Raw genomic sequence first — 13,612 nt, forward strand, 5'->3', positions numbered from 1 at the left:
TATTAGAAGAAAAAAAATAAAGCATATCCAAGAGTCGCAGGGCTTCCAAGAGTGAAATCACCATCCCACCAAACAAAGCCAGTTGGGCGTGTTTGTGTTCATAGCTATTAGTTTCCTCAGTTCATGTGTGGGTGAGAGCTACACAGGCTTTTTACTACAGTTATTTATATATATTTTAAAATCCATCAAAATTTCACTGAACTAATAAACCCAAGGCAGACATACTGTAGGATTTGTGAGGTAATGAATAGCCCTCCTTGAAAACTCCATCCTGTTTTGCAGCAGCCCAGAGTGGTCAAAAGTTTTCTAGCTCTCATGCGTGAGAATCGTGCTCTAGATGGACCAAACCTTGCTTTGAGGAAGAACAGAGCAGCTCATTGGGTGATTAATGTTCAGTCCTAGGAAGGAGAGAATTCCAGCCCAAATGCATCATTTCGTTACTTGATGGACTGAAGTTTTTAGAAAAGAAAGATCCTTTTGTCTGATCATTCAATTGCCTTGAGATCTCTAGTATCTTCATTTGACTCCTAAGAGTTTCTGGAGGCTTCATACCCTCTTAGGAGTCAAATGAAGATACTAGAGATCCCAGAGTATTAGTAATTCTACTTACATAGACAAAGAATACGCGGCTCTTATCCATCTTTTAAGGACTAATATATTAGTATGAAAATCTTTAAGTGTAGTTAGAAGGAGACCTATAACATTTCCTAGGCATTTGGCGTCAAGAAATTGAGGTGCTCATGAGGGTTAGCACCGCAGACCTCTGAAGGCGTATGTCGGTGAAGGCCAGTAGCTATTCTGAAGACATTGGAAATTTTCCCAGAACAAGGAGAACCAGGGTAAAATAATGATCTCCCATGTAAGGCACCTTTATTCTAGTGGGCTCTGGATAGAAAAAAAAAAAAAAAAAAAAAAAAAGATAAAAGGAAAAAGGAAGGTAGGTAGGAAGGAAGGAAGGAAAGAAGGAAGGAAAGAAGGAAGGGAGGAAGGAAGGACTTTAATAATTGCAAAGGAGGTAACTCCTAGGTCATTTTATGCGTTTCTATTTTCCTGAGAACCAGGAAATGTTTTCTTTTCTTTTTCCATTTTCTTTATTTTTTCTTCAGAAATAGAATTTAGTGATTCCTCACTTACATATAACACCCGGTGCTCATCTTGACAATTGCCCTCCTTAATGCCCCTCCCCCATTTAGCCCATCCCTCCACCCAACACTTCTCCAGCAACCTTCAGTTTGTCCTCTGTATTTAAGAATCTGTTATGTTTTTTCTCCCTCTCTGTTTTTATCTTATGTTTACTTCCCTTTCCCTATGTTTACCTGTTTTGCTTCTTAAATTCCACATATGATTGAAATCCTATCATATTTGTCTTTCTCTGACTGGCTTATTTTGCTTAGCATAATACACTTAGTTCCATCCGTGTTGTTGCAAATGGCAAGATTTCATTCTTTCTGATCGCCAAGTAATATTCCATTGTATCTATATACCACATCTTTATCCATTCGTCAGTTGATGGACATTTGGGCTCCTTCCATAATTCGGCTATTGTTGATAGCCCTACTATAAACATGGGGGTGCATGTGCTCCTTCGAATCAGCATTTTTGTATCCTTTGGATAACTACCTAGTAGTGCAATTGCTGGGTCGTAGGATAGTTCTATTTTTAGTTTTTTGAGGAGCCTCCAGACTGTTTTCCAGAGTGGCTGCACCAGCTTGCATTCCCACCAGTAGTGCAAAAGGGTTCCCCTTTTTCCACATCCTCTCCAACATCTGTTGTTTCTTGAGTTGTTAACTGAAAAATGTCTATCCCCCTTGACCACCCCCTACTTGCCACCATTTTCCAGTAGCACACCTCCCACGGAAAATGATAAACAAACATTGGGGTTAAAGCAGCCTTTCCTCTTTCCAAGAGGGACAGAACCCCCTGGGAAGCAGCATGAACCTCCTCTGAAGACCATGTCTGCCTAAGACCTCGTTTGCCAACAACTTGAAACTCAACAACCTACATACAGAACAGACACCAGGAACAATTTTTCTTGAGGATAATAAATACTTGGAACAGTATTCCAGGCCCAACCATAGCAGCACAGAAGCAATTAGATGCTGCCCAAGAAAAAAAGAGCATATTGGAAAGGAATGGCCTCCATGGACCCCACTGACCTTCTCCTGTTCCCTGTGTTTCTTACATTCGTATGAATAATGAGTGAATTTGAGACCACTATCCACCAGGGCATTGATCTTTTTGCTTTTTATGTTCTTCATTTGCTACTTCCATATGGTAGAGTAATTCTCCAAACATTTAGCCCTGGTATATTAACTGGCCATTCTGGGTGGGAAGGGAATGTTAGGCCTATAAAACAGCAAATAAAAGAGCCTTGCACTGTGCTTAAACACAACATACTCTTCCTGGACCGATAGAAGCAAATGGGATTATCTTGGTGCTGTCTACTTTAAAAGCGAAACTGACTTAATCACTGAAGCTGGGTGCAGGACTCTATAGATTACAGGACAGAGACCATGCTTGTTACCAGTTTGGTATGTAAACTGTTCTCCGTAACTTCTTACCCAGCAAAGAGTAGAACTGCTTAAATATTCCTTCTAAGAAAGCTGGGTGGAACCCACAGGCTTCTGTGATTTCACAGCCCCGGAGCCAAGAGGTCAGTTTCCCAGGATGCCAAACCCCCAGCAGAAGCCAACTAACTCTACAGTCATGACAGAATCAGATAAGATAGAAATAATCAGCCCGACTTCTCACTGTCACCAAACTACTCAACTTCATGGGCAAAAATGATCATCCCTATCATCTGAAAGCCTCTTCCGGTAAATCAGATTAATAGATATTTTCAGTCCCGTTAATATTTCAAAATGGCAGGACACTGATCTTTTGTGTGGCTTCTCAGAAAATGAAAAACAGCAAACATGATATATTGGCACACTGGTCACTTAAGGCCGTGAAATGGTTTCGCCCTGGTAGTTTTCAGGTCCTCTTGCAAACAGAGTAAAGCCGTTGGAGGCAGATATAATTTCCATTGTTCAGGAAGTTGGTTTTGCCACTGTCTTGTCCAAATGCATTTAATTATTAAGATTTTGAAGCTTTTTTTTTTTTTTTTTTTTTTTGGCTCCTTACATTGGCTGAGGTTTAAGGCAGAACAATCTAGCTAGAGTCAAATTCCATCCTCTTGAAACTTAGTGTCTCTGTATTTTTATGCTATTTTACGAAGGGATTAACCTCCCTAAGGTTGGAATTTGCCTGTTTTGTATAAAGTAACGCTTCCAGAGGGTTTTCATAGTTTACTGAACGCTATCCCTGGAAACATGGATAGCTATGTGCTGACAATCCATGCTGGCTACTTATGTTTTAAAAGAACAGAGATCAGAATGGTTGAATGATTTGTCCAAAGTCATAGAATAAATCTACCTTTGAGATGATAACAGAAACCAGCTTTTTCATGTTTTCACTTTTGTCAAATGCTGAACTGATTGGATTTAGCAGGAAGAAGTGGGACCAGATAGAGTGGATTGCAAAGAGATGCCAACAGGGCCGAAGGCTGTGCTTTGGATCTGGAAAGTAGTCACACAGCTAAGTAGCAGGATCCCCCTAGGCTTTGTACAACTGGACAACCAAGCATTGCCCTGAGGGCACCCGAAGTCTAAAGTCTGAGGGCAAAGCTGTGTTGGGAACTCGAAGTCACGGAATTCATCGGAGCCGGGGATCAGTCACAGGCTGACTCAAGTTTCACTCACCGCCGTTTTTGCGGAGGTGGCTCATTTGTATTCACTCAGCCGATCTGGTGACAACCTGGGTCCAGGACACTTTGCAGAGTGCACAAAAGTCTCTGACCAAACCCCACTGAGACTGACTTCCTGTGTGCTTCTGAATGAAGATAGATTTGGCTCACGAAGGTCGCTATAAGGCAGCCATGCAGGAGAAGGCTGCCAAAACTGAAGATTTGGGTCGTAACTGGATTGAGGAGGTGTTTTTGTTGTCACCGTCTGGACAGACCAGATACAGGGGTGCAAACAGCACAGTTCTGTTGTCTACAAACCCTCTGATGCCGGAGCCATGGTTTTGTTGGAAGCTCCTTTCCTCTGGCAAAGAATAAATACGTGGATGATCTGAGAGATCATTTTGCATTCTTTTTGCTTAGTTGAAAATAATTCACTGCTGTGTTGTGATGTTATGTTTAACAGTAACTGGTGAGTTTGGTGAGTCTCTCACCCTTTAATTTCCTCTGACTTTTAAGGTTTCCCCATCTTTCCTAAATGAAGTTTGGGGTTCGGTTGAGGCTTTTCAATCTGATTCCCAAGACGAGCCTATTTATATTCCTCTTTTCCATTTAATTCTATCTGATCAGCATCGGAACTGGTATCGAATTAAATTTTCCTATGCATTCATTTAGGGTGACTCTTCAGATGACAGTGACCCAGGTGCAGCCGAGTGGGAAAGGGCCTGAAATGTATTTCGGGCCTCTATGGAGAAGAAGCCAAGCCAAGGAGGTAATATTTTATAGTTATATTTATTTTATTTATCCTTACGCTAAACACAGGTTTCTGGATCAGAGGCAGACTGAATATTTACTTATGGAATATGTTGGCACCAGTCTTCCATGCCCCATGTCCGCCTGAGGGTGACATGATAAAGGCAGCCATCGGCCAAATGTATGAAACGGCGAGGGTGTCTATAGCCCAGCAGAGAGTCCCTGAAATTATGGATCTTGGGGCTCACAGAGGAGAAACTGCCCAGCTGTCTTTCCTGTCTTCCCGAGAGAAGGTCAGAAACCTTTGCTCTGTAAAGTAAACACACCTCTGAGGAGAGACTGGAAGGTGTTACAACCCTTCGGAATGTGAACAAATGGCTCCAGGGGAGATGACTCTGCAAAGCTCCGCGGGTGACCGATTACCTTTAACTTCCAAGTCTCGGTTGCCCTTCACTCATCCTTTAACCCAGAGTACCCAGAAAGCCCAGAACGTGTAAAAATGCAAAAATATTCGCATTGTTTTCTGACACAGGGAGCCCAACAGAAGAGTCCACGAGGGCCATAGATTTATTTATTTATTTAAAACCACTTTTTTTTTTTTTTAATGTTTATTCATTTTTTGAGAGAGAGAGAGAGAGAGAGAGGGAAACAGAGCATGAGCCGGGGAGGGGCAGAGAGAGAGACTGGAGACACAGAATCCAAAGCAGGGGCCAGGCTCTGAGGTGTCAGCACAGAGGCCGAGGCGGGGCTCAAACCCGTGAGCTGGGAGCTCATGACCTGAGCTGAAGTCAGGCGCTCAACTGACTGAGCCACTCAGGCGTCCCAGTGCCGGAGATTTGAAGAGGCAAGCAGGAATTCAGAGGTCGGTGGGAAGGAAAGAAGGAACAAGACTGGTGCCAGGGGAAAGGCCGCTTTCCCTCTCTGCTGGCCGTGGGTGGCCCTAGGCCAGGGGCTGGTAATGAAGTTGGCGGCCTGTGGAGAATCACCGCCCCTGACCAGCAGAATAGGAGGAGGCAGAATTAACTGGTAACTAGTTCCAGTGATGGTAGTGGTAGCGTGGTGTTTAGTAGAAAGGCTGTGGAATTAATAGTTAAGAGAGAAAAAAAAGAGAAATAGGGTTTAACCAGGCACCGCGTTCTACCTATGTTCTCCTGTTCGATCACACACCCACTAGCCCGTTCTGCTGATGGCAAAACTGAGGCCCATCCGGGTGAACAGCTTTCAAAAGATGGCGAGCTGCTGCTCAAAACCAAGCCTGCCTGAGTCCCAACTCCGTGACCGTCACCTCCTTCCGTGCGGGGTCTGAATAGGTGCTCGGTCCTGTGCCACCTCTGGGACTTAACACCAATCACTTAACCTATTTTTCAGCCTTAGTTTTCTCATCTGTAAAATAGAGATAAGTAAAAATTGCAAGTTGGTCTGTTTTTTGTTAGGCTGCTTACAAATGAGGCAACGTACTTGCCCAAGTCTTATAAATACACGAATTCTAGTTGTTTTTATTATTAACGAAATCCAGTAAAATACTATGATGATGTTAGCATTTTGGAGGTTGAATTGCCTCTAATTTTTCACTGTTATATTTAATGCTCCAGTTCATGTTGCTTTTTCCCCTCTCTTATTTAATCATTTTCTTACATGTGGACAAACCGAGATCCAGAGAGAGTAAGTGATGGGCTAGGATCTCACAATAGGTTGGTTTTCCCACATTATTTAAAACTATACCCAGACTGTGAGATTAAGACACTGTTCTATTTAGGAGCAGAGCCTGGGGGAGGGTCCCTGAAAAATTTCGTCTTTGAGCTGGTTTCTTCATTTCAGCTGTTGCTCCGAATCTCTAAGTCCTGGTAAATGGATAAGATCAAAATTGGGGTGGATGGGTATTACTTAGAATTATGTTGGAAGGAAGGAAGGAAGGAAGGAGGCAGAAAATTCTGGAGGGAACTCCATCTGAACCAATGCAACAAAGATGCCGATCTGCGTCTCGCTGTCTTAATAGTCTTGGCTATGGAGAAAAAAATTAATTCTTAAGTGATGCGGTTGAATGGACCAGAAAGCCCCATGGGAGATGGGTGTGGAACATGCGAGTAAGTGCTTTTCATAAATTAAAAAAGAGAGAGAGAATATTTCATCACATGGTGGGTTTTCTCTTCAGCCCCCCACATAATTTGTTTCAGCTCACTTTTCTGGCACCGCGTTGACTCTTCCTCCCCATCTCTAGGGGCTGGAAAAAATTACAGTTTCCAAAAATCACATGCACTCTCCTCAGAGTCATCCCAAGAACCTAGTGAGAAAGAAAAATCTGGAGCGGTTCTCTTCCTGGTTTTCAAAGACAATGAAAATTTCCTGAGCGCTTAAGTTCAGCTGTGGTCTGAAATGAGGAGCCTGGGGCACGGTATTGCAAGGATTTCTTTGCTTGTTTATAGAAAGATTTTTGCAGGAGCAGATGGCGATGTGCAGTGCAAGGTCTCTGATGGCATACTGTGCACCCTGGCATGTAAAAATTCATGAGACAAAGGCTTTAGGCTTTTAACATTTAAATCACTGCTTAATTATATCTTATTATTCAACTCCATATCCCAGCGAATTAAAAAAACAAAAAAAGAACTACGTGGGTCTATTTCTGGTTCTGTCCAAAGGTGTTTAACAAATGGTTGGAAATAGGGTAGTGTGGATGGTAAGAAAATCCACACTCCTTACCGTGATTCGCAAGACTCCAGGTGATCTGGGCCCTGTTGTCACCTCTTATCTCCTCCTTTTTATCCTGTTCCTTCCACTGGCCTCCTTGCTGTTTCTCACCTTCGTGGGCTTTGGAATTCTCTTCTGCAAGGCTTTTTTTTCTTTTTTCTTTTGTTTTTTTGCTAATTAAGAAGATGGTTGTTCAACAGCGTTATCTTCAGAGGGCCTTCCCTATCGTACCAGCTTGACCCAGCCTATCCCAGTTAGTCTCTTTATTACCCTGCTTTCTTTTCTTTCTAATACTGACCATTATGTGACCTTATTTTATGCGTCTGTTTACATGTTCATTATCTATCTCTTCGGCCTAGCTCTTCTATCCTTCTATGTTTTACTCGCTGCTACACACGCAGTGTCTACAACAGGGCCCAGCACACAGTAGGTGCACAATCATAGATGCTGACTAAATGAATAAGAGAAAGAAAAAAAAAAGATAGGGAGAGGTTGAAGGAGAAACATGTCAGAACTATTTTCAGTGATATTTAATGACTACTTCAATTTATTGCACTGATGAAAATGGTTCTCATTAGCCTAATTGACTCATTTCTTTTCTTCTTGATGGCTAAGATAGTTGAATTGATTTCACCCCTGCTTTTAATTGTACCATTAGATGCAACCAACCCAGGATGAGGAGTGTTGCATTATCTCTAAGATCACTAGCCTGGTTTATTTATAAACGATAGTTTGTTTATTTTACGGTTTCACTTTTTATTAGATTTTATGTTTTTAAGTAAACTCCTTAATCTACTCTGGATCTGTTTGTTTTGGATTCCGAAGTCAACATGTGTGTGGGTTTGGGCATTCAAGTTTGGGAGAAGTTGCTAAGGAGAGCTGAACTGTTTTGCATAACAAGGGGTGGGGTGTAGGGATTCCCAGAAGGAGGGCCAGGTGGGCTGGAGAGATGGCTGGAGGCAATGTGACTCCTAAACCTTTCCCTATGACCCTCAAATCTTCAACCAGGCTCAGTGTTCTCCTGGAAGTTTTTGTGGACATGGAGAAAAAAAGCTAAGTGTGTGTGTTTCAGTGTCGCATGAAAGACAGGCACCACGGCATGCCTAGAGGGAGAGACGGCTACGTGAATGTAAGTCCCTGGGAATCTGCAAAACTCTTAGGAGTCCATTGGGACTTCCACGGGGCATGGAATGAGAGCCTCAAATTATGTGACCTCTGGTTTAAGGGCCATGTGAATTCCATGTGTACAGGTGTAGGACAGCACAAAACAACCAAAGGAGACTAGAACTTACACTATCACTTTGACAGCTCCAAGTACCATCTTTAAACCTTGGGAATGGGTGAAGAGGTTGCTGGTAAGACTGTGTTGGCTACAGTGTAAGCATATTGGCAGATTCTGTCTCTGCCTGGTTGAATAGAACTTAAAAGGAGGCTAGTGTCTGGTCTGACTTGCTTTCTGTCCGTGTTATTTAACCTTGGCAAGTATGTCTGGCCTTCACCCCCTTCCTGTGAAATTCAGATCTGTTCTCCACTGCGGTGGAGCAGACTGAAGTTCCCAGCACCAGCTGCTGGACCCAGCTCAGTTTCCTGACCGGACCATGAGCTACCATCTCCCTTCAGGAAGTGCTACTACTTGACTGCGTTGGTTTTTGCTATCAAGTCACTTGGATCTTGTTACGAATAGAATGGTGTCCCCCTAAAGTCATATGTTGAAGCCCCAACCCTCAGTGTGTCTGTATTTGAAGCTAGGAATTTTATGGAGGTAGTTGAGTTAAATGAGGTCATAAGGGTGGACCCTGACCTGTTTTTTTTTAATTTTTTTAATGTTTTATTTATTTCTGAGACAGAGAGAGAATGGGGGAGGGGCAGAGAGAGAGAGAGGGAGACGCAGAATCCAAAGCAGGCTCCAGGCTCTGAGCTGTCAGCACAGAGCCCGAGGCGGGGCTTGAACCCACAACCGTGAGATCATGACCTGAGTTGAAGTTGGACCCTTAACCGACTGAGTCGCCCAGGTGCCCCATAACCTGGTGTTTTTATGAGAAGAAGATGAGACATCAGAGCTTTCTCTCTGTAGGCACATTCACAAAAGAAAGGCCACATGAGGACATAGTGAAAAGGTAGTTCTCTACAAGATAGGAAGAGAGCTCTCAAAATGACCCAAATTTGGTCTGCATCTTAAGCAGGGACTTCTAGGCACAGAACTGTGAGAAGATAAATGTCTGTTGTTTAAGGCACTCTAGCCAGTGGTATTTTGTTATGTCAGCCTGAGCTGACTAATACAGACCTTTCCTAGTAGAGTCCTTTGTTCCATTTATTTTACTTTGGTAGGGGCAACATTTCCAGATCCCAATTTCAGTTTTGATCTCCATCTTCCACCGTTCTTTCCTGTTGTATCACTCTCCTGATCTCAGTGTCGCCTTCCAGATTTTTCCTGCTCTATATTGTCCACAGACTAACGGTGTACTGGGACATAAGCTTGCTTCTCACCTCTCTTTGTATTTCTAGTGATGAGGAAACTTGGGTTCTAAACAAACACAATCCCATTGTGTGACCTAGAATAAAGAAACAAAAGAAGGGGGAGATCCTACAAGTTACTGAAAGCCCACCATGTTCCAACCTGATTACTCCTATTTTACAGGTAAGAAAACTAAGGCTCAGGGAAGGTAAGGTCACATGTGAATTGGTGGCAGCTCTAAGATTCAAACTCAGATATGCCTTACTCATTGCCTCTGTTTTGTCATGTATATCATACTGCCTCACTTCATTTAATCTCAAATCACGTGGCCTCTTTTACTTTTCCACCTTGAAAATGAAGAGGTTTGGACTGAAGGGAGGATACGTAAACTCCTTCCTAATTGTAAAACTTACCAATTTTGAAACTTCAGCTCTCAACCTATGGTTGATCATTTCCTGTTGACCACAGATCTTGTCCATATTAGTTGAAGTGGAGCACGGGAAGCCAAGCCACCCTTGGTGTTTTAGACAGAAAGGCATGGAAGGACTGATAGACCAGGGGGACAAGGATCCAGCACGGGACTATAAATGTTGTGGCCAAGGCATGTGGAGCCTGCTGCGACACCACTGTGGATCCTTCCGCTGCTGCAATAACCACCTTTTGATACATCTGCAGGAAAATCGTCTCTTTTTACTTATCTCCAAAGCTTAGGCAAATGCATGCATCTAAACGTAGAACCTAATTTGTATCCATGGCCTTCATTGCTAAAGAGTCTGGAAAGTGTAGATTTCACTGCAGAAGAAAAAAGAAGAAAGGTTGAATGGAGCCCAAGCAAACAAAAACAAGGTACCCGCCACACTCCTTTGACCTCTAGATGTCATCTGGCTTTCTCCTAGTCTCTGAAACTCTGGTCTACTGCAGGACTCCTGCCCTGTTGCTATCTGATTTCCTATAAAGTTACCTTAAAAAGGTGATTATCCTCCCCAGCTCCCTAGAAGGAGTAACATGTACCCTGGCAGCTGAACAGAAAATTTAAGTATTTGGAAAGGTGTGGTAACCTCATTTTGACACCAGAATAGCAGAAGGCATATTTGGAATGTGATCATTAGTAAATGATTGGTTGGTCATATCAGCTGTATTAAAACTTTTAAAAATCTATGTTTTCCCTCTGGAGTGACTTTAGAGATCTAAAGGGCTCTCTGGAAGCCTTTTACTTAAAAGGAGAATCTTAAGGTAGGTTTCCTTCTTGGGTCAGGAAATATGCCATTATGATGTGGGCATATGGGATATGTTGCCGTGCACAACCACTCTATCCTCTCTGGAGAAAAAAAAAAAAAATGCTGATCCTGCAATTGAGTGTGGCCCGAAAGAGCTTGTCCATGTGGAAGACACAAGCCTAGTCCTTAACCACTTTTCCCTTTGCACAGCCTTATTCTCCAGGAGGCCACAAGTACAGCATGTTAATTCAATCTTTTCAAAACCATGAAACCACTGAATATCTCAATATCCGCGTGTGGACTCTCATTTGCCTACTCTGTGTTAACAGAGAAACATTTGGTTTTAAACAAGACTTTATTTAAGGGGAAAAAGTGTATAGGATTACACTCGAGAATGTCATTACTGAAAAGATAAACCATATGTCGTAGTCTTTGTTTTACCTCCTTTTCACTAGGGCCTGCTTTTGAGAGTTCATTTGGAGGTGTATGGAAATTGTAATTCTTCTGTAGCCACGCTGGATAAGCCCGACAAACTTAGCTTACTCACCAGTCATATGTGTTTACATTTTGATGCAGATACTGCCAAAGTATCTTATGGTCCAGTGATACAGTCTTATTAAAAAAGAGCAGAAAATATTGACTTGGAGATACTGAGACTGAAGGTCCACACCGCCTTCGAAGTCTTCCCATTGTCCTCCCATCTGGAGGCTGCAACTGGGGTGGGGAACATGGGGGAAATGAGTGAAGACTAAAAATTGTATTTTCTGGTTCTTTTGACTTTGAGTGGGTCACGCCCATGGCAGAACACAACAAGCGAAGTGTGACTAGCTAGACTGGACCCACACAGTTGCTAAAATCCATTACAAGTCAGCCAAAATCTTTTACAGAAACAAATTTTGACTTTCAGTAAACAGTTTACAACCCTCTCTCAAAGGAAAGAAAAGGCCTAACACAGATACCAATTTCTGGTTGTTGCAAAGTTACCTTAAGTTAACGTGGATATGCACAGCTCCTGCCTTATTTTTGGTAGATGAAGGTAAGAACTTAAAATGTTTGAGGTTGATAAGGGCTACCATTCCCCTACATCCTTGCGCAGGTTATAATGAAAGAAAGCTTTTGATGAATTTCATGATAGATGTAGACAGTTTTCAACACGTTTTTACGAGTGAGCAAGCACAATACAACCTGTTCTGTGAGCTCAGTGTGGTCCAGGTCTTTCTTTTAGGTTTTTTGACAAATATCTAGCAAGAGAATGTAGCCCAAGGAGAACTAGGCAGCATTTCGGAAGCACACTTCTATTACCTTCTTAGCAGCAACCAGCAATCCATCTACAACCAGTGGCTGGAGACAGATCTATTGCAAGGAAAAATTGTGAGCAACTTTTAAATAGATCAAAAGATGACTAGATTCTTTTAGTGGAAAAGAGCGTACTCTTTTTTTCTTTTAAAGTTTATTTATTTATTTTGAGAGAGACAGAGAAAGTGCAAGCAGGGGAGGGGCAGAGAGAGACGGAGAATCTCCAGCAGGCTCTGCACTGTCAGCACAGAGACCCCACGTGGGGCTCGAACTCACAAAACCACAATATCATGACTTGAGCCAAAATCAAGAGTCGGACGAAAAGAGCCCACTCTTGATTATTTGATCCAAAGGGTTACTGACCTTATTGTCTTTGAGCTATTTTACAATTCTGTTCATCTAAGTCAACCTGTAGAACACTTATGGTAATGGAAATGATACTTGTCTCTATACATGCAAGTAACTTCTGCCTAGTGGAGGTTCAACTGGCCTTCCTTTCCTTCAGTGGAAGAAACCAATTTCGCACCTGTTAAGAAAATTCACTTCAGCATTACCTCCTGGATGGGCTTATATATTTGCCTCACTTTTGGGGTCCCCTTCGAACCAGTTGTAACTTCTTTTCTAGCTTCCTCATTAGTTAAGTGCTCAGTTTTGGGGCCTGGCTAGATTGTTATACACTGTTCACCAGACAGTGAATGAGTTCAAAATATTTCCTCCAATTTCTAATCTACATAGCTTAAACATCTTTAACTTAATAAAATATTTCAACAAATCTATGTATTTCCAATACGTTTAAATTTTACTAATAAGGGCCAACTATAACATTTGTCATTATAAATGTTGATTCTGAGAATCTGATATGCATTATTGGTATTCTGAATATATATATATATATTATATATATATATATATTTTTTTTTTTTCCAAGTAAGTTAACATACAGTGTAGTCTTGGCTTCAGGTGTAGAACCTAGTGATTCATCTCTTACATATGACACCCAGTGCTCATCCCCAAAAATGTCCTCCTTCATTCCCATCACCCATTTAGCCCATCCCCCACCCAATACCCCTCTAGCCACCTCAGTTTGTTCTCTGTATTTAAGAGTCTCTTACAGTTTGCCTCCCCTTCTGTCTTTATCTTATTTTTTCCTTCCCTTCCCCTATGTCCATCTGTTAAGTTTCTCAATTCCACATATGAGTGAAATCATATGGCATCTGTCTTTTTCGGACTCATTTTGCTTTGTGCTGAAGTATTTTAAGATAAGTTACAAACATCATAACACTACCCTTTACAGACATTAAGAAAAACTCTCAAAGCTGAGAGTCTCAGACCCTATGGCACATTAGTTCATGTAATCATTAAATGCAAAGTAATTTGGTCTTTACATCACGAGAAGATCAAAAGTTGTCGAAATCTCAGTTGTGTTGTCATGAATCCTATGACTTGAGTAGCATACAGCTATTCACCGAGATCTACAGGAAAAAG

The sequence above is a fragment of the Lynx rufus genome, unplaced genomic scaffold (genome assembly GCF_022079265.1).
Source record: "Lynx rufus isolate CCGP_SWC_20201006 ecotype Redwood Valley unplaced genomic scaffold, mLynRuf1.p SCAF_15, whole genome shotgun sequence".
Classification (NCBI taxonomy): Eukaryota; Metazoa; Chordata; class Mammalia; order Carnivora; family Felidae; genus Lynx; species Lynx rufus.